Source organism: Orcinus orca, chromosome 13, assembly GCF_937001465.1.
Source record: "Orcinus orca chromosome 13, mOrcOrc1.1, whole genome shotgun sequence".
NCBI lineage: Eukaryota > Metazoa > Chordata > Mammalia > Artiodactyla > Delphinidae > Orcinus > Orcinus orca.
This window is the reverse complement of record NC_064571.1, coordinates 86980129-86998689: the sequence shown is the minus strand read 5'-3', so window position 1 is coordinate 86998689 and position 18561 is coordinate 86980129. Positions and strand designations below refer to the sequence as shown.

Genomic DNA, 18561 nt, shown 5'->3' with positions numbered 1-18561 from the left:
TTCTTTTCAGCATTCACTGCCCTCCTTATGTCTTCAATCCTCTTCTTTCTGAAATGTGGCCCTTTCTCCCACTTTAGTAATCACCTGGCAAAACCCATTTTTGGCTAAGTCCATTTTCCTGCTACTGCGTGCCTGCACCTGAGCTGCTGTGTGGCGGTGAGGGAGTGCTCCGCCTGGCCCCCTGCCACCCTAGATCTGACCACAGTGCTCCCTCAGCAGGGCCAAGCAATCCTGCAGTATGTGTATATATATATATGTGGGTGTGCGTATATGTATTACGAAATTCTGAAGGTTTTGAGTGGTTATCGCTAACCCCAGTTTTTTTCTTTTGTTTTTTTTGGCCGTGCCATGAGGCACAGCATGAAGGATCTTTGTTCCCCAAATAGGGGTCGAACCTGTGTCCCCTGCAGTGGAAGCTCGGAGTCTTAATCACTGGACCACCAGGGAATTCCCCCAGTTTTTTTCTAAGCCTGGTTATTTTAGTGATTCCAGCTGTTCTTTGTTTGGTGAATTAATTTAACAAGGAATAATCTTATATATAACTCACTAATAGGACCCATTTATATATTGATGTACATACAGTTGGTGAAATAATTTCTTTAATGCGTATTTTTGTACCAGGTTGGCTTTCTCAGGTTATTCCAAACAGTTGAGACCTTTGTTATTTGATGTAGCATCCCTGTTCCTATAAAAGGGTGAATTTATTAAATTTCTATTGGAATGAAATTGAGATTCCAGAGGAGCACAGACTTAGGAAACAAGAAGCCTGGTCCTAGGCTGTGGTGTGTCATATTTCTTCCAGTGACAAAAAGTAATGTTTTTTATGTTTAATCACCCAGGAGAGTAATGTGTGGGCATAAAAGTTCCTATCAATTCTGATCTCCTTGAGAGCAGGATCATGGCAGATCCGTTTTTGTATCATTCCTACCCAGCATCTCAGCAGATGGTAGGAGTGCAAAGAAAAGGTTAATAACTGATAAATGTTTACTATAGGTGTTTCTGCTAAAACCCAGTACATATATTCCCAGTTCTCTGCAACACCAGCACTAAAAATAGCAGGGCTTGTGGGGACCTAGGATGGGGACTGACCGATCACAATCTGTGCAGCTCTGTAAGCAGAGCTCTGTGAAGGGCACTGTTTCATACCTGGAGGATTGAGCCAAGGCTGGAGGTGGCCACCACTTCCACGAAACATGTGATTGAAGAACCACCGTGGGAAACACTGCAGCACTTTAATACTTTAACCCCGGCTTGTTTGTGGAGCCCAGGCAGTGCCAGCGTAAGGCAGCCCCCAGAGTGGGGCTCTGGAAAGTGGGCAGGGGTTTTCCGACCTGCTGGCAGCCTGAAAACACACAGGCTCACAGCGCAACCTCCGGGCAGAGAGCTCTGCGTGCAGCCTCTTTTCATGAACATTTTTCTAATGTAGCTAAAAGTCTTCTGTTGTCACTGCAGCAGCTCACCGAGAGCTTTTCTTTCTTGCTGAAGATTATAGTTCTATTTACTGGCTCTTCGTACCTGGGAAAAATGGCAGAAACATGTAGTAAAGCAGACTTTTGTATTATCTTTTGTTTGAAGGATTCTTACTGATTGCCAAGTACAGGCAGAGAAAAGATGTGCAAAACACAGGGTCATATTTTCTGAAGTTGGTACCTTGATGCTTCAGGGCAGAGGAGGAGCTTCCTGCAGGTGGACAGGGTTGCTCTGTGCAGGGACCAGATGACGGGCGGGGGTAGCTCAGAGGTTTCAGCCTCCACACTGAAGGCTGTAGGCTTTGGGAGCTGGTCAGGAGCACTGCAGGAAAACTCACTTGCTCAGGCCACACGTGGGCAAAGCTTGCCATTTTAGTAAAAGCACAGGGAGGAAGCGCTAGCTCCAGAGGAGATGTGGATTTGTCCATTGGGATGTATCTCACGTCTACTCCGATGGAAACATCTGCTGCTCTCGGATGCCCTACTTTGAAGTGACTAGAAAGACAGAATTGATTTTGTTCTTTGCTTCCTGACCATAGATGCCTAAAAATAAGCCAAGTTCAGATGCTGGTGTTGCATTTCTGATGAGAAGATGCTGTACTTGAGGAGAGAGAAACTTGGGAAATTCTGAAGTTATTATGCCTTTACATTTTTTCCAGTTGATATATTTCTTTTTCAATAATAGTTTCATTGAGATGTAACTCATATAGTATAAAATTCATCATTTTGAAGTATAAAATTCAGGGGTTTTCAGCATATTCACAGAGTTGTACAAGCATCAGCATCATCTAACTCTAGAACATTTTCAGTTCCCTCCCAAATCCCTGATCCAATGGCCGTCGCTCCTTACTCTGCCTTGGCTCAAACCCCTGGAAACCATGAATCTACTTTCTGTCCCTCTGGATTTACCTGTTGTGGATATTCCATATACATGTTTTCTTGCAGTTTGTAGCCTTTTTGGTCTGACTTTTTTTTTTTTTTTTTTTTACTTAGCATGATATATTCATAGTTCATCCTTATTTTCAAATCCGTTCTGTGGACATACCACATCTTGTTTTCACATTCACCAGTTGATGGACATTGGGGCTGTTTCCACTTTGTGGCTGTTTTGAATACTGCTGCTATGAACATACATGTACAGGTTGTTTGTGGACATTTGTTTTCCATCCTCTCGGGTGCATACCTAGATGTGGAATTGCTGGGCCATATGTGACTCTGTGTTTAACCCTATGAGGAGCTGCCAAACTATTTCCCAAAGCAGCTGCCCCACTTCAGTTTCCAGTAGCAATGTGTAAGTGTTCAGAATTCTCCACACCCACACCCATGCTTGTTATCTTCTGTCTGATTCTAGTCATCCTAGTGGGTGTGACGTGGTATCTCATTATGGTTTTGATTCGCATTTCCATAATTGAATAACCATGTTGAACATTTTTAAATGTGCTTATTGGGCATTTGGATATCTTTTTTGGAGAAATGTTTATTCCGATCTTTTGCCCATTTTTTAATTTGGGTTATTTGTCTTTTTATTGTTGATTTGAATGTGTTCTTTATATAATCTGGATACAAAGTCCTTACCAGGTACATGACTTGTATATGTTTTCTCCCTTTCTGTGGGTGATGTAACTTTATTGATGGTGTTCTATAACACACAAAACTTTGCAATTTTGGTGGAGTCTCAGTTTATCTAACTTTTCTTTTGCTGTTTGTGCTTTTGGTGACATATCTAAGAAACTAGTACGTAATCTCAGGTCACAAGGATTTACTCCTATGCTTTCTTCTAAGAGTTTTATAATTTCTGCTCTTCCATTTAGGTGTACAATCCATTCTGAGTTAATTTTTGTGAAAGGTGTAAGGTCTGTGTAGAGATTCATTTTCTGAATGTCAGTATCATTTGCTGAAAAGCCTATCATTTACCCTCTGGGTTGTCATGGCAGTCTTGGCGAAAATCAATTAACCATAAATGTATGGGTTTATTTCTGGACTGTCAATTCTAAGCCATTGCTCTCTATGTCTTTCCTTATGCCAGTATCATACTCTCTTGATTACAATAGTGTTTTTTTTTTTTTTGACATCCAAAAGTGTGAATTCTCCAACTTTGCTTTTCTTTTTCAAGGTTCTTTTGGCTATGTGAGATGTCTTGGATTTCTGTATGAATTTTAAGAACTGCTTGTCAATTTCTGCAAAAAAGAAAGCTGAGAATTTAATAGAGATTGCATTGAATCTGAAGACCTATTTGGGGAGTAGTGCTGTCTTAACAATATTGTCTTCCAACCCATGAGCACAGGATGTCCTTTCTGTTTACTTAGTTTTTAATTTCTTGTAATGATATATTGGTAGTTTTCAATGTACAAATCTTGCATATCTTGTTAAATTTATTCATAAGTATTTTATTCTTTTTGATTCTGTTCTGGTGCTCTTCTAACAGCATGTTATTTATCCATTGTACCAATTTCTGCCTTTTGATTGGAGCGTTTAGACCATTTAGTGTAACTACTGATAAGATAGAATTTATGTCTGCCGTTTTGCTTTTTTTCCTTATGGATCTTATGTCTTTTGTGTTCCTTTATTCCTCCATTTTGCCTTCTTTTGTGTTAGTTTCTAGCATACCATTTTAATTCTGTTGTTCATGTCTTATACATTTTTCAGTTGTTTTGTTAGTGGTTGCCCTGGGGATTACAGTTAACATAATCTTGCCTTATGTTTAAACTTTTCTATGGCCCTAAACCTCTGCCTGTAGGAGTCCCACTGGGGCAAACCTGAATGGCTGTGATTGGAAAAGGAGGCGACAGAAATGGAGACCCAGGGACACATTGTTATCTGAGAATTTTCTGTGTTGGTAGATTTATCTGTTAACTTCTTTGTGGAATTTGATTACCTATACCATAAACCTTAGTTTCTTCTCTGGTGGTACCTTCCAAATGTTGATCAGATTAGATTTCTAGTAGTTATATCAATAGCTTTCCCCCTTGGGTTGGGGATTTGAAAGGCTGATGTTGGGTTCTAAATCAGCACAATCATCTTTGCTGCCCCCTGCCACCCCCCAACCTGGTCTCTAAGCTCCTGTGCCCTTCTCCTGCTCCCCAGGTGTTCACCCTGCTGAGTCTGATATACTCCCCATCCCCCAGGTCTGCAGGGACCCCAGTGCCAGAGATCTTCCCCCACTACTCCAGATGGGCAGCCTGTCATGAGAGGGAGGGCCAGCTGAGCACATCAGGACACCAGGATTTGGCCAGAAGACCGTTCCTCTCCTCCCATCAGGACTTTTCAAAGGTAACTTTGACATTGGAAAATGAAAGCTTGAAAACCTTCATTTATGTCTTCTTGGTGGGCTCTCAGGCCATTGTTGGGAAAGACCCCAACCTGGATGGGTTTTTCTGTACCTCTTAAACCACACCAAATAAGCAATTGCCTAGTTTGCTTCCCTTGAATGAGTTTTGAGGATGGTCTTCAACATATTATGTTAAGCGGTTATAGTAATTAATATGTTACAAAGGCTACCACACGGGTCCTCATTTTCTGCTTTTAACAAGCTCATGAGGCTCCTATTGCTAGTCCGGTTTTGTAGACCAGGAAACAGGTTTAGAAGATCAAAGTGACGTCCCTAGGGTCTCAGTGATTCATTAAGTTGTCCAGAACATATGGATTGAGCAGCCGTATTGCGCCAGGTGCTGTTCTAACCCAGGACCCACGGTGAGCACAACGGACGCAAACTTCTCTCATGGAGATTCCAGGTTGGGGGGGGGGGCGTGTGAGTGGAGGGTGGGGACAGGCACCAAGAGACTGACCACCATGTGAAGAAGTAAATTTCATGTCTCATTCCCAGGCATAAGTGTTGTGGAGAAAATAAAAAGCTACCAAGTTTAGAGGGGTGGAGTTTTAAATGGAGTGCTCCGGGAGGTCTCATAAAAAAGTCAACATTTGAACGTGGATTTAAGGAAGTGTGAGAATTAGCCATTTAACCGACTGGGACAAGAGACTTGGAGCTAGAAGAAAAGGTGGGTGTGAAGGCCCAGAGTCCAGTCTGTGCATCGCAGCACGTTGGGGGAACACCGAGAGGCAGGGGAGCCAGCAGAAGCAGTGAGTCGGGCGGCGGGGTCAGACAGTGGTCAGGAGGTAACAGAAACCTGTTAGCATCGCGGGCTATTGGGGGGAATTCTAGGCTTTACGATGGGAAATCAGTGCAGCGTTTTAGGCAGAGGAGGGACGGGATCCATTTTGATAGGCTCATTCTGGTATCAGTGTTGAATGATGGGGGGTAGACCAGGAGACCACTTAGAGGTCATTAGAGAAATCCATTGTAGTAAGTCAGACAAGAGATAATTTGGTGGCCTGCGCCACTGGTAGCCGTGGAAGTAGGGAAACGTGGTCACATTCTAGATATATTTTGAAGAAAGAGCCTTTACGATGTCCTGCCAGAATGGGTGTGGGGTTTGAGAAGAAGGGAAAGTCCATCATGATGGCAGAGATTTTAGGTTGTGCAACTAGAGGGAGTTGTCACCACCTGAGATGGGGAAATCTGCAGGGTGGGGAGGGTTTGGTGCCAAAAGAGGTTAGAAGTTCAGTTTTGAACAGGTTGAGTTTGAGATTATAAGACCCCCCCAAATGGAGATGCTGAGTGGACAGGTATATCCACATCCGATAGTTGAAGATGGTGATCTGAGCTGGAGGTACAACGGGGGTCTTTGGCCTGCAGTTGGGATTTAAAGGAATAAGGTCAGTGAGATCCTAGTGAGAGAGGAGTTCTCAGGATTGGGCCCTGGAACATTCCGGCTTTAGGAGGAGCAAAGGAAGTGGGACACCAAGAGGCAGCCCCCGGAGAGGGAGGGGAAATCCAGGGGTGCGGCATCTCGGAAGCCACATGAAGTCACTTCAGAAGGAGGGGATGATGAGCTGTGCGCAGCTGTGGATGGGCCAGGTGAGGCGGAGACCGGAATTGACTCTTGGATCAGTGCCACGCGGGTCATTGGTGCCTTCGGTGAAAACAGCAAAATGTCATGTGGGTCTGGTGACTGTGGCAACCGAGGGAAAGATGGAGGGAGAACTCTGAGACCGAGATTGTTGACGGCAGTTTGGAGGTTTGCTGCAAAGGGGAGCCGAAAATGGGGTGGTACCTGGTGGGGTGAGTCAGGCCAAGAGAATTCGTTTTGAGTTGGAAGCATTAACATTATTTATACGCTGATGGGAATGATTCAGTAGAGAGTAAAAAGTTGATAATATAGGACAGAGGGTTGCTGGAAGCATGTCTTGAGTGGGTGAGGGAGGTGCGTTCGTGTACAGGTGGAGTTGTTTGCTTCAGGCAGAGCACAGATAGTTACTGGTGGGGGACGGACTAAATGACAGATACATGGGGGCCGAGGTAGTGCTCAGAAGAGGAGTTTTCTTCTGAGCGCTTTTCTTTTCTTTGTGAAATAGGAAGTAAAGTCACCAGCTGAGAGAGCCATGGTGCAGGAGGGCTTGTAAGTTTGGGGAAAAAGGGAAGGAGGTGCGGAGTGATCACCTGTTAGTCGTAAGAGTCCACCTGTACTCATCAGTGAGATTGTGTGTTTTTCTAGACAGTTCAGCTGTGGAGTTGAGGGCACACACACACACAATAGCTCAAGAATTGAATTATGGAGAACTGTGAGTCTGTTTCTCTTTTGTAAAAAAGTTCATTTGTATCAATTTTTAATTATATTTCACATATACATGATATCATATGATATTTGTCTTTCTCTGTCTGACTCACTTCACTTAGTATGATAATGTCTAGGCCCACACACATTACTGTATATAAAATAGATAACTAACAAGGACCTACTGTATAGTACGGGGAACTCCACTCAGTATTCTGTAATAACCTATATGGGGAAAGAATCTGAAAAAGAATGATGGATACATATGTAAGTATAACGGATTCATTTTGCTGTCCACCTGAAACTAACATACATTTGTAAATCAACTGTACTCCAATAAAATTAAAAAAAAAAAGAATCGAATTGTCATTTGGCTGAGCAGAGAGGGACAGATTGACAGGGGTGGCCCAGCAATAGCATCTGCAGGAGAGAGATGGCCCAGGTCACCTGGAGATTGCCACGGTGACTTGAGGACAGAGGACATCGGTCGTGAGGAGGTTGGGCTGAGCGATAGGGGAATTGGAGGTGCAGGAGAAGGGCCAGAGCTGTCTGGCCGGGGACACTGGAGGGAATGGCTGGGGAGACCAGAGGTGGTGGGCTGACCGTGTGCCTGAACCTGGGGATTTGGGGTGCTTTCGGGAACCTAAATTCCAGCGTTCCTTGCCCCGAGCCTCAGGTTGTCATCACCCCACTTTGCCTTTTCACTGCCTGCCCTTTATTTTTTAAATTTTTTTGGCCACACCTCTAGGCTTGTGGGATCTTAGTTCTTAGACCAGGGATTGAACTTGTAGTGAGAGTGCGGAGTCCTAGCCACTAGGCCACCAGGGAGCTCCCTCACTGCCTGCACTGTGAAAGGGCCTGCTCGAGAACTCTTGTTGAATCCCGAACCAGATACCGATATTACCAATGTTCCTCTGGTAATACTGGGAATATATTGCTAATTTCTTACCAACACATTTCTTTGCTGAGGCAGAGGGAGGCCTGCAGCCAGCTCATCAGTGCAGTAAAGACACAGGAAATGTGACAGCTGACATTTGAAGCCGCCCTTCCCCTTCTTCATAGGCCTTGGACACTAAGAGGATTTTTCTTTTTCTTTTTTTTTTTAACCTCGACTTTAACGTTTTAGGGTTACTGCATCCCTCTCTGCAGTACATTTGCTGGTCCAGAGACAGAGTTCCCTCAGGTATGAGGAAAACATGAAAGCACCCTGGAATAAATGCACTGCAAGGCCAAGTGGAATTGTGCATTCTTTCCTGAATCTGCCCACTCCCACCTCCCAGGACGTTCTGCTTGGGAATCTGTCTCCAGCAAATTCCAAGAGCTGAAATGGCTTCATAGTTACAAAAGATTCATGTTGAAGAAGCCAAAATACCAGAAAATGGCATTCCAGCACAAGCAAAGATATTTTTAAATGGTTAGGTTTTATAAAGAGACACGGCCTCCGTTGGATATAAACCACCCCCAATTCACACTTCTGTCATTGACATAGCTATATCTAAAAGATAGTTTCATTTTTTCTTTTTCTTTCTTCCCCCAGTGGAGAATGTCATTGGTAAGAAAATAAATCTTCTGTTAAGAAACTTTAACTGAGCCTTGGCCTTGACTCAGCCTTGGGAATGGCCGGCATGTGGAGAGCTGCAGCTGGGACAGCTGGGCTCAACCCTGCTCTTGGCTGGTGAAGCTTTAAGGCAAAGGTCGTTTAAAACTCTAACTAGAATTGAAAATATCAATACCCTGCTTAACTTCTCATGGTTTTGGAGTGGCTGAGGTAGTTACACGAGCAATATTTTTAGAAATAGAAACACTTAGAGATGCTGTTCTGAGTTGCTATGGTGGAAGGCCCTGTTCAAATAAATCTTAATGACCACATTTTCCACATTTGTCTCAATTGCAGTTTCTTTGTTTTTTAATTAAAAAAATTTGTTTGTTGTTCTTTTTTTTTGTTTTGTTTTGAGAGCTATATGTGCTATCCTCTAAGCCCTGCTGTCAAGTCAGTATTTCCTGGGTAAGTCTCCGTGAGCATTCTCGGTGTTTCCACATCCCAAAGTGCAGAGGCAACGAGAACCACTGATCAAGGAGAAGCAAGTGCCTGTTCCCTGGGGCAGTGTGGACTTCTCTAGACAGCCAAGCAGCAGACACTTAATGAGCATCTATTATGTGCAAGGTCATGTGCTTGGGCCAAGAGGGATGGAAGAGTAGACACGGGGCGGGTCTCTGCTGTTATGTTTTCCTTTGACTAATGTTAACAGGCAGGTGTGGAACGCCAATTCCCAAAACTTGAGCGCGGGACAGAGCAGAAGTGAGGCTGTGAGAAGTGGGTGCTGAGTACTAGATCCCTTCACGGCTGAGACATGTCTGAGTGGAGAAGAGAGAGGGACAGAGATGAGAAGGCAGTACGGAAGGCCACTCGGGCTGGACCCTGCAGGTTTGGAGTTAGACTCTTTCCTGTGACTGGTCGGGAACCATTATGATTTGCTAAGGGTAGTGATAGGATTTTTTTAAAAAGTGATTTGCACAGATTCATTGGGCACTCTTGTGCTCCTAATACAAAGAAAAGATGGAAAGCAGGGAGAACAGTCAAAAGGAAAAGTTCGATCATGTGGCTTAACAAAATTAATGGAATATTTTCCCCCGATATAAAAAATGCAGTACATTTTTGATTATTCCCCAAAGCCTAAGAACAGAGCTTCACAAACACATGCAAGCACTTTTACCAGAGCAATATCATCCTTTTATCATACTTATGATGTTAGCTACATTTAGCATGGCTTGATTAATATCAGTGAGGAAACCTTTAGTATCTAGTCATTATCATGTATTGAAAACTGCATAGCATAATTGAATTATCTCAATCTCATTTTAATCCTGAATTTACTTATTTTAATGGCTGACTTTATGGGTGTATTCCATAATTTATCTATCATCTATATATAAACACACTTATCTGAATTTAAAAACAAGGTAAAATCTTTCTGATAGAAAGGAATTCTCATTGGCTCATTGGTTTGACAGTGAAAACTGTCTTCATCTCTTAAGTTATTGGAAGGAGCTAAATATGCAAATAATATGGACAAACATATAGTTGAAACATGGTTATAATAAAATCATGTATTAAGGTATTTTCTATGGAGAGGTGCATTAAAATGAATGTATTTTTTCTCAATTTTTTTTTCTGAGTGTATTTGTTTAAACAAGGGGCCTCTATAGTCAGCATGTTGTACATTAGATCCTCAGATCTTATTCATCTTATAACTGAAAGTTTACACTCGTTTACCAACCTCTGCCTATTTCCCACACCCTCCTGCACCTGGCAACCACCTTTCTACTCTTTGCTGTTTCTCTGAGTTTTACTTTCTTTCCTTTTTTTTTAGATTCCACATGTAAGTGATATCGTGTGGTCTTTTTCTCTGTCTGGCTTATTTCCAGACAGAGAAATAGCCTCTAGGTTCATCCATGTTGTTGCAAATGGCAGGGTTTCCTCTTTCTTTGAGGCTGAATAATAATAATAATAATAATAAATACACACACACACACACACACACACACACACACACACACACGCATATCACGTTTTCTTTATCTATTCGTCTGCCGACAGACCCTTAGGTTTTTCCATACCTTGGCTGCTGTGAATAGAGCTGCAGTGAACATGGGGGTGCAGATATCTCTTTGAGTTCATGATTTTGTTTCCTTCGACATATATCCAGTAGTGGGATTGCTAGATCCCATGGCAGTTATATTTATAATAATTTGAGGAACCTCCATACTGTTTTCCATAGTGGCTGTACCAGTTTACATCTCCATCATGTGCCCAAGGGTACCCTCTTCTCCACATCCTTGCCAGCATTTGTTAACTCTTGTCTTTTTGATAATAGACATCCTAACAGGTGTGAGTTGACATCTCCTTGTGGTTTGATTTGTGTTTCCCTGATGAATGGTGATGTTGAGCATCTTTTCATGTACCTGTTGGCCATTTGTACATCTCCTTTGGAGAAATATCTATTCAAGTTCCTTGTCCATTTTAAAATTGGATTATTTATGCTTTTACTATTTTTTAAAATAAATTTATTTATTTATTTTTGGCTGTGTTGGGTCTTCGTTGCTGTGCGTGGACTTTCTCTAGTTGAGGCGAGCAGAGGCTACTCTTCATTGCAGTGCACGGACTTCTCATTGCGGTGGCTTCTGTTGTTGCGGAGCATGGGCTCTAGGCGCACGGGCTTCAGTAGTTGTGGCACATGGGCTCAGTAGTTGTGGCTCGCAGGCTCTAGAGTGCAGGCTCAGTAGTTGTGGTGCACGGGCTTAGTTGCTCCATGGCATGTGGGATCTTCCCGGACCAGGGCTCGAACCTGTGTCCCCTGTATTGGCAGGTGGATTCTTAACCACTGCGCCACCAGGGAAGCCCTGTACTTTTACTATTGAGTTGTATGTGTTCTTTCTATATTTTGGATATTAACCCCTTATCAAACATAGGATTTACAAATATTTTTTTTTCCCATTCTGTAAGTTGCCTTTTCATTTTGTTGATGGTTTCCTTTGCTGTGTGGAAGCTTTTTTGTTTGATGTTTACTTTTTTTGTTTACATTGCTTTTGTTGCCTTTGCTTTTGGTGTCAAATAAAAAAAAAATCATTGTCAAGGCTGGTGTTAAGGAGCTTACTGCCTAGGTTTTCTCCTAGATTTATGGTGTAAGATAGGGGTCCAGTTTCAGTCTTTTGCATGTGACTATCCAGTTTTTCGAACACCATTTATTGAAGAGATTATTCTTTCCCCATTGTATATTCTTGGTGTCTTTGTTGAAAATTAATTGCTCCTATACATATGGGTTTATTCCTGGGATTTTTATTATGTTTTGTTGATCTATGTGTCTGTTTTACCCAATACCATACTGTTTTGATTACCATAGCTGCATCATATAGTTTGAACTTGAGAAGTGTTCAGCTTTGTTCTTCTTTCTCAGGATTGCTTCAGCTATTCATGCATATTAAAAAAAATGATATACTGAAAATTACATTTTTTCAACTGTTGCTACTTTATTTTAAAAAGGCAATATTTCCAATATGCCAGAAGCTACATATTCTGCAACTATTTAAAATTCTTCTATAATTTTTAATGGCAACTGAGGAATGTGCTAAAGGCCTGTGTACTCGTAAAAGGTTATTTTTGGCTATAGCCCAGCCCCCCTCCAACAAAACCAGAAAATCTCTGCTTTGTGCCACACAGAGCAAATTCAGGGCTTTGTGGAGTGGTAGGAAGTGATGGACACAGGGCGTCAGAAGACAGGTCTAGGCCCAGCTTCACCACTAACTGCCCAGTGCAGCTTGGGAAAGTCACTGACGTCTCAGAGCCTGGATATTTTCATAGCAAAACGGGAATGACAGCAATGCTTCCCTACCTGCCCGGAAGTCCTTGTGAGGATCAGATGTGCGTGAAGGATGGGGACATTTCTCATGATGTGTAAACAACTTTCAGCTCTTATTTACTGGTTAGGAACCAAATGCAAATGAAATGACCACCTGCAGCCTCCTCTGGGACCTGAGGGAAGGGGCAGTGAGGGTAGTGTGTGTGCAGGTGGGGCTGGACCTTGGGACCACAGAAGATGCAAACAAGATGACAGGAAGCACGTTGCTCACAGCTGTGAGGAGGGCTAGGCATTCCCGCAGTCATGCGCGTTTTGTTCTCTGAGGAGGGATATTCTGATTACTAGGGAGGGCTGCAGGAATTTGGAGGATCTGGCTAAGGGATGTCTTCCAGCACAGCAGGGAGAAGCCACAACCCTAGAGAGTTTGATTTACTCTCTGGCTTCTGAAGCCACTGTCCAAATGTCTAGGGAGAGATGAGGTAACTACTGATGGCTGCTAATAGCTGTCGTTGGTATATCGCTTTGGAGTTCTTACATGAACCTCCATGTGCACTGTGTACTGTTATTAGCTTACACAGCTCTCCTGTGATTATAGCTATTGTTCTTCTTACTGTCCAGCTGAGAAAACTAAGACTGAAAGCAACTTGTTCAAGATGATGCAGCTGGAAGTTGGTGGTGGAGCCCAACAAAGCCAGGACACCCAACTTCCAGATCTCACTTGACCTTTCTGCCTGATAAAGAAGGTTTTGTATGCACTCTCAGCACCAGGAAAGCAGGGAGGATTAGGAAGTCTGGGAGAACATCTTGGTTCAGAAATTTCAGAAACAAAGTTATTTAAGTTTTTTTTTTTTTGCTAGATATGGTTAACTTTACAAGAAACTTCCAAACTGTTTTCTACATTGGCTGTAACATTTGGCAGTCCCATGAGCAATGTATTAGAATGTCAGTTCCTCTGCATCCATGCCAACAGGAAGTTATTTAGGTTTGCAAGACATCTTGAGTGCCAGCAGTAACTACCCAGCTATGGGAGAGGCCATATATATTGAAATGTGATGAATTATTTGCGGAGTTTTGGAACATCACTGTGAAGTCCATTAGTGGGCGGGGTTGGTGTGGTGAGGGAAGAGGCCAGTTGGGCTCTGGGGCATCCATCCCTAGAAGTATTAGGAAGTGTAGGCTGTATAAGATGACCACAGGGTACTTTGTAATTGTGTTCTGGATTCTCTCTGCTCAGTTCAAGTTCAACACTGTGGTGCAAGCTGAAGTGAACACCAGAGAGTGTACTCTTATCACTAATATCCCCCAGAAAGAAAATCAAATGAATCAAATGAATGGGGTTTTGAAACATCAGAATGAAGAGCAGACTGTGACTTCTCCACTGTGTGAGTGAGTGAACTGAATGTGAGGATTGACAAGAAGCAGGATGTTTTGTGTATAAATTGCTCCAAGATGGGGAAAAAAATCGTATTTCATAATCTTTGAAGAGGGGGCTAGCCAGGGGAAAACATTTCATCGTCCTTTTTCCCCCATTTTTAGGGAATCAAAAAGCTTCCAATAGAATAGAGAAGAAATTACAAGTACATAATCTGAGGAAGGTTCTTATTCTTTTATAGGACAGGACCCAAAGGATGTCCTCTTTATTGAAAGGATCATGAAATCTGTAGACCTTAAGAGCTGGTATTGGAGTTGAATCTGGACTTCTTGCGCCCAGAGCTGCCTCCCTGGCCGGGGCAATGGAGGCGTGGGATTGGGGGGCGGTGTGGGCATGGTCCAGGACATCCGTTCAGAGAGCTGGCCCCCAACTCAGCCCGGACATCCTTGTTTTCTTTAATTTCATTGATGATGAATCAACAATGAGCTTTCTGAATCCAATGAGCTATTGTTGCTCATAACCACCAAATTCGAGTTCCTAAAGCTTACCAATTAAGCTGGGTACTTAATTTTTTAAATACGTATATGCATGTAGTAAAATTATTAAAATATAGACAGGTTATTAAATACAAATGTAAATGCTTCATCTCTTTGTCCTCCCCAGAGGAAACCACTATTGATTTTTATTTTTTTTATTTTTTTTAATTTCCCCATCTAGAAAATTTAGTACCCATGAAAAGATACTCATTTTAAATCTGAACCAGATTAGACAACACCATTCTAAGCAGATCTTTTAAAGAAATGTGCAGATCTTTTAAAGTCGGATCCAGTACATACAACACTTTATGTATGTGAGTTATGAAGCATAATTAATGAATATCCATGAACCTATCTCTTAAACAAAAATATCATTAACACTGTGATATTGATGTCGACATTTTCCTCTATCTGACTGCTTTTCCCCGCACTATCATTTAATCTTCCCTTGCTATTTTTGGTAGTCTGTACTCCTAAAAGTATATATAATGTTACTCATTAAAAATTGTGTCATGCTGTTGTTCAGTGTTTTGTTTCTAAGATTTAACCATCTTGTTCCGTGTAGCTATATTTATTCATCTCGCTTACATAATATCTGATAAGGTTAACATCCATGCTTCCTCCTGTCAGTGGGTGTTTGAGTTATTTTCAGTCTTTTACTGTCACAAAATACTCTATTTATATTCTTGCACATATATCTCTGCTATACGTACACTATTTTTTTTCCTTGGTTATATACCTAGGAGGAGAGTTTGGGCCTGAAGAAAGGCTAATTCATGACCAACTTTACAAGAAAATGTCCTGGTGATTTCCATAGTGATTATACCACCAATGCACATTGCCATCAGCAGTGAATAAAAGTGTCCTTTAAGATTCATGTCTGCCTTATCCCAACACTTAGTGTTATTGGAATTCTTAATTTTTGACAAATTAATAGTGAAGTGAACTTAATGTACCAATAATATTGAGCTTCTTTTCACATATTTAATTATCATCTGTTTCATCTATTGTAAAAGGACTGTTCATCTCCTTGTTCTAGTTTCCCAATGGGTTGTATATTGTTTTTCATTGATTTGAAAGCATTCTTTATATATTCTGAAGATTCATACTGTTAAAAATATTACCTTCTATTTTGTGCCATATATTTTCACAAGGTGCTTTTTGATGAACAGAAGTTCTTGATTTTAATGTATCCAACCTTGGCCATTTATAGTTAGAGCCTTTCATTTAAGATATTCTTCTGTATCCCAAGGTTATAAGTTACTCCCTTATTTTCTTTTATCAGTTTTACAATTATTTGGAATTAATTTTTGTGTGTGATAGAAGAATCCAGGATTATTTTTATCCAAAAAGAATAATAATTCTCCTAGTACCACTTATTGAATAATCCTTTTTTTCTATTGATCTGGGATATACAGTCTGTAATATATTGAGTTTCCCTAAGTGCATGGGTTTGTTTTTCTGTGTTGTCTCTATTTGTATGTTGGTTAATTTGCCCACCTCTGTATCAGTGCTGCCTGCTCTTAATGACTGTAGCTCTCTACGAAGTCTTGATATTTGGTCCTTTCATCTTTTCCCTCTTATTGGGTGATGTTTGGTTGTACGTGGACTTTTGCTCTTCTATAGAGATTTTAGAGTTAGTTTATGAAACAGCAATAGCATCAATAAAAACAACAAAACCTGTGGGGAATTTGCTTGGATTGCAGTCAATCTATACATCAATTGAGAAAAAATTGACTTTTTTTGATATTGAGTTCTCCTATCCATGAACATTGTGTCAGTATCCATATATTTGCCTTCACAAATGTTTTTTGGGAAAGCTTTATACTTTTCTGTAGATAGATCTTACTCATTTGCTGTATGCTCTTAGGTACATGTGACATGTTTGTTTGTTTCCAGCCACCTCAGTTTTGGGGTGCCTTCAGAGATGGCGTCTTTGCTGGAGGATAAAAGTGTAATTGATATCTATACATTGATCTTGCATCCAGCCTCTTAACTCAACCTTTAGTATTTCTAATATTTTGTCTATGGATCCTCCTATATGTAAAAAGCCATTTGTGAATAATTAAAGTATGGTTTATTCCTTTCAATTCTCACATTTTCTTTTTCCTGTTTTCCTTGTTTGAGTTAGGACCTCCAGTACAATAATGAATTGGAGCAATAGAAGATAGCCCTTCATTGTTCTTAATCTTTATAAGGAGTGTTCTAATTTGATTAAGAATGTTGTTTGCTATCACTTTTTTCCCAAATACCCTTTATTAGGTTAAGGAAGTTCCCTTATGTTTCTGCTTTACAGTTTTGTTTTCTGCTTTTATTCGTAAGTATATGCTGAGTTTTATCAAAGGCTGCTCTGCATCTATTAGGATGATCGCATGATTTTCACTGTTTTCCTATTACTGTGTTATCTTACACGTATGGCTCATTCCGAGGTAAACTCTCTTCTATGCCTAGGATAAATCTAGCTTGTTCGGCTTTACTTTTTTCCCCCTAAATACATGCCTGATGCACATCTGGATTCTATTTGCTCTTATTTTGTTTTAAATTTTTGTTTCTTTACTCATGAGTAAGTTTGGCCTCTATTTTTCCTTTCTTTAACTGCTTTTTGTCTGATTTAAAGAGGATTTTTTTTTCTATTTTTCTATTTCTTGCAAGATTTTCTGTGTGATTTGAATTATCTGCTCTTGAAATTTTGGTAGTACTCAGCTAAAAACAAGAACTTGTGCTTTCCTTGTTGTAAGATTTTTATCTATTTAATTTTTTTGAGGCTTTAAAAATGATCTGAATCCCTATTTCTTTTTAAACTGAATTTCTTTCGGTTTTCTTAAATTATATTTTTCTAGGAGTATATTCCTAGTTACCTGTTTTTCAAATTAAAATTAGCGTAAAATTATTCATTTAGTTTAAAATCCCTATCCATTTTTTTCATTACAAATATGTTAATTGGGCCACATCTCTTTTTTCTTCCTTGACCAATCTGCCAGACAGTGTATGTTTTATTATTTTCAAAGAAAAATACTTTTGACTCTGTTGACTCTATTTTAACTTTGTGTTTTATTTATTTTTGTTTACCTGTTAATAGTTATTTTCTTCTACTTGCTTTGTGTTTATTCTGCAGTTGCTTTTCTAACTTCTTAAGCCAGAGACAGCTCAATAACTTTTAGACTTCTTTTTAAATATAGGCATTTAAGATTATAAATTTCTTAGTACTGCTTTAATGGCATCTCATAGGTTTTGTTAAACAATATTCTCAGTATGTTTAGTTCTACATGTTTTTAAAGTTCAATATTTTCTTCTAAACTCATGAGTTTATTGATGAGTCTTCTGTGCTTTTCAAGCATGGAGAATCTTTTCATTATTGATGTCTGTCTTAATTGCACTGATGTCAAAATACATGATCCACATGATACCAGTTACTAGAAATTTGCTGGTCATTCTATATGTCCCTGTGTAAGGTCAGTTTTTGTAAATGTTCTGTGTATTTTTGAGAAGATTGTGGATTTTCAGTTTGTTGATTATGAGAGTTCCTATGTCTATTAAATTTAGATTGTTAATAGTGCTTTTCATATCACCTCTGTTTTTCCTAATTTTCTATATTTGCTATATTAAACAATGTATTGTGATTTCCCCACTGTGGTGGTATATTTGTCATTTCTTTTCAGAAACTAATTTATTTTTGCTTTTTATATTTTGAAGCTATTTGATATATACAAACTTAGAATTACTATAGCTACGTAATGAACTGGGTATTTTATTGTTACATAATTGCCTTCTTTTACTCTAGCTATGTTTTTTGCTTTAAGTCTTCTTTCGTCTGATAGCTTTCTTTGGGTTGCATTTTTCTGGACCACCTTTCTCCATCCTTTGACTTCCAATCTTTCCAGTTTCCTATGGTTTTATGTGTATCTCTGTTTTTAAATTTCAATTTTATCATTTATTTCTTTTGGCTATTGAGTTTAATCAGTTTATTTCTTACATGATTTAATAGGGTTGGTTATTTTCCTACTAAATTATTATTATTATTATTTTTTGCAGTACGCGGGCCTCTCACTGTTGTGGCCTCTCCCATTGCGGAGCACAGGCTCTGGACGCTCAGGCTCAGCGGCCATGGCTCATGGGCCCAGCTGCTCCGCGGCATGTGGGATTTTCCCGGACCGGGGCACGAACCCGTGTCCCCTGCATTGGCAGGCAGACTCTCAACCACTGCGCCACCAGGGA

The 18561-nt window shown here is 40.5% G+C and overlaps 1 protein-coding gene across 11 annotated transcripts in view; it reads left to right on the top strand.

The window, feature by feature from the left end:
* RNF144A (ring finger protein 144A) overlaps positions 1-18561 on the top strand; it is a 115298-nt gene that overhangs the window by 20133 nt on the left and 76604 nt on the right. For 8 of the 11 annotated variants that reach the window (XM_033437507.2, XM_033437506.2, XM_049695836.1 and 5 more), the window contains one exon: positions 4595-4739. The exons of 2 other annotated variants lie outside the window; for them this stretch is intronic. The gene's annotated coding sequence lies outside the window, so the exon portion shown is untranslated. Of the gene's footprint in view, positions 1-4553; positions 4740-18561 lie in introns of all 11 variants that reach the window. One more of the 11 variants, XM_033437501.2, reaches the window with a different exon arrangement.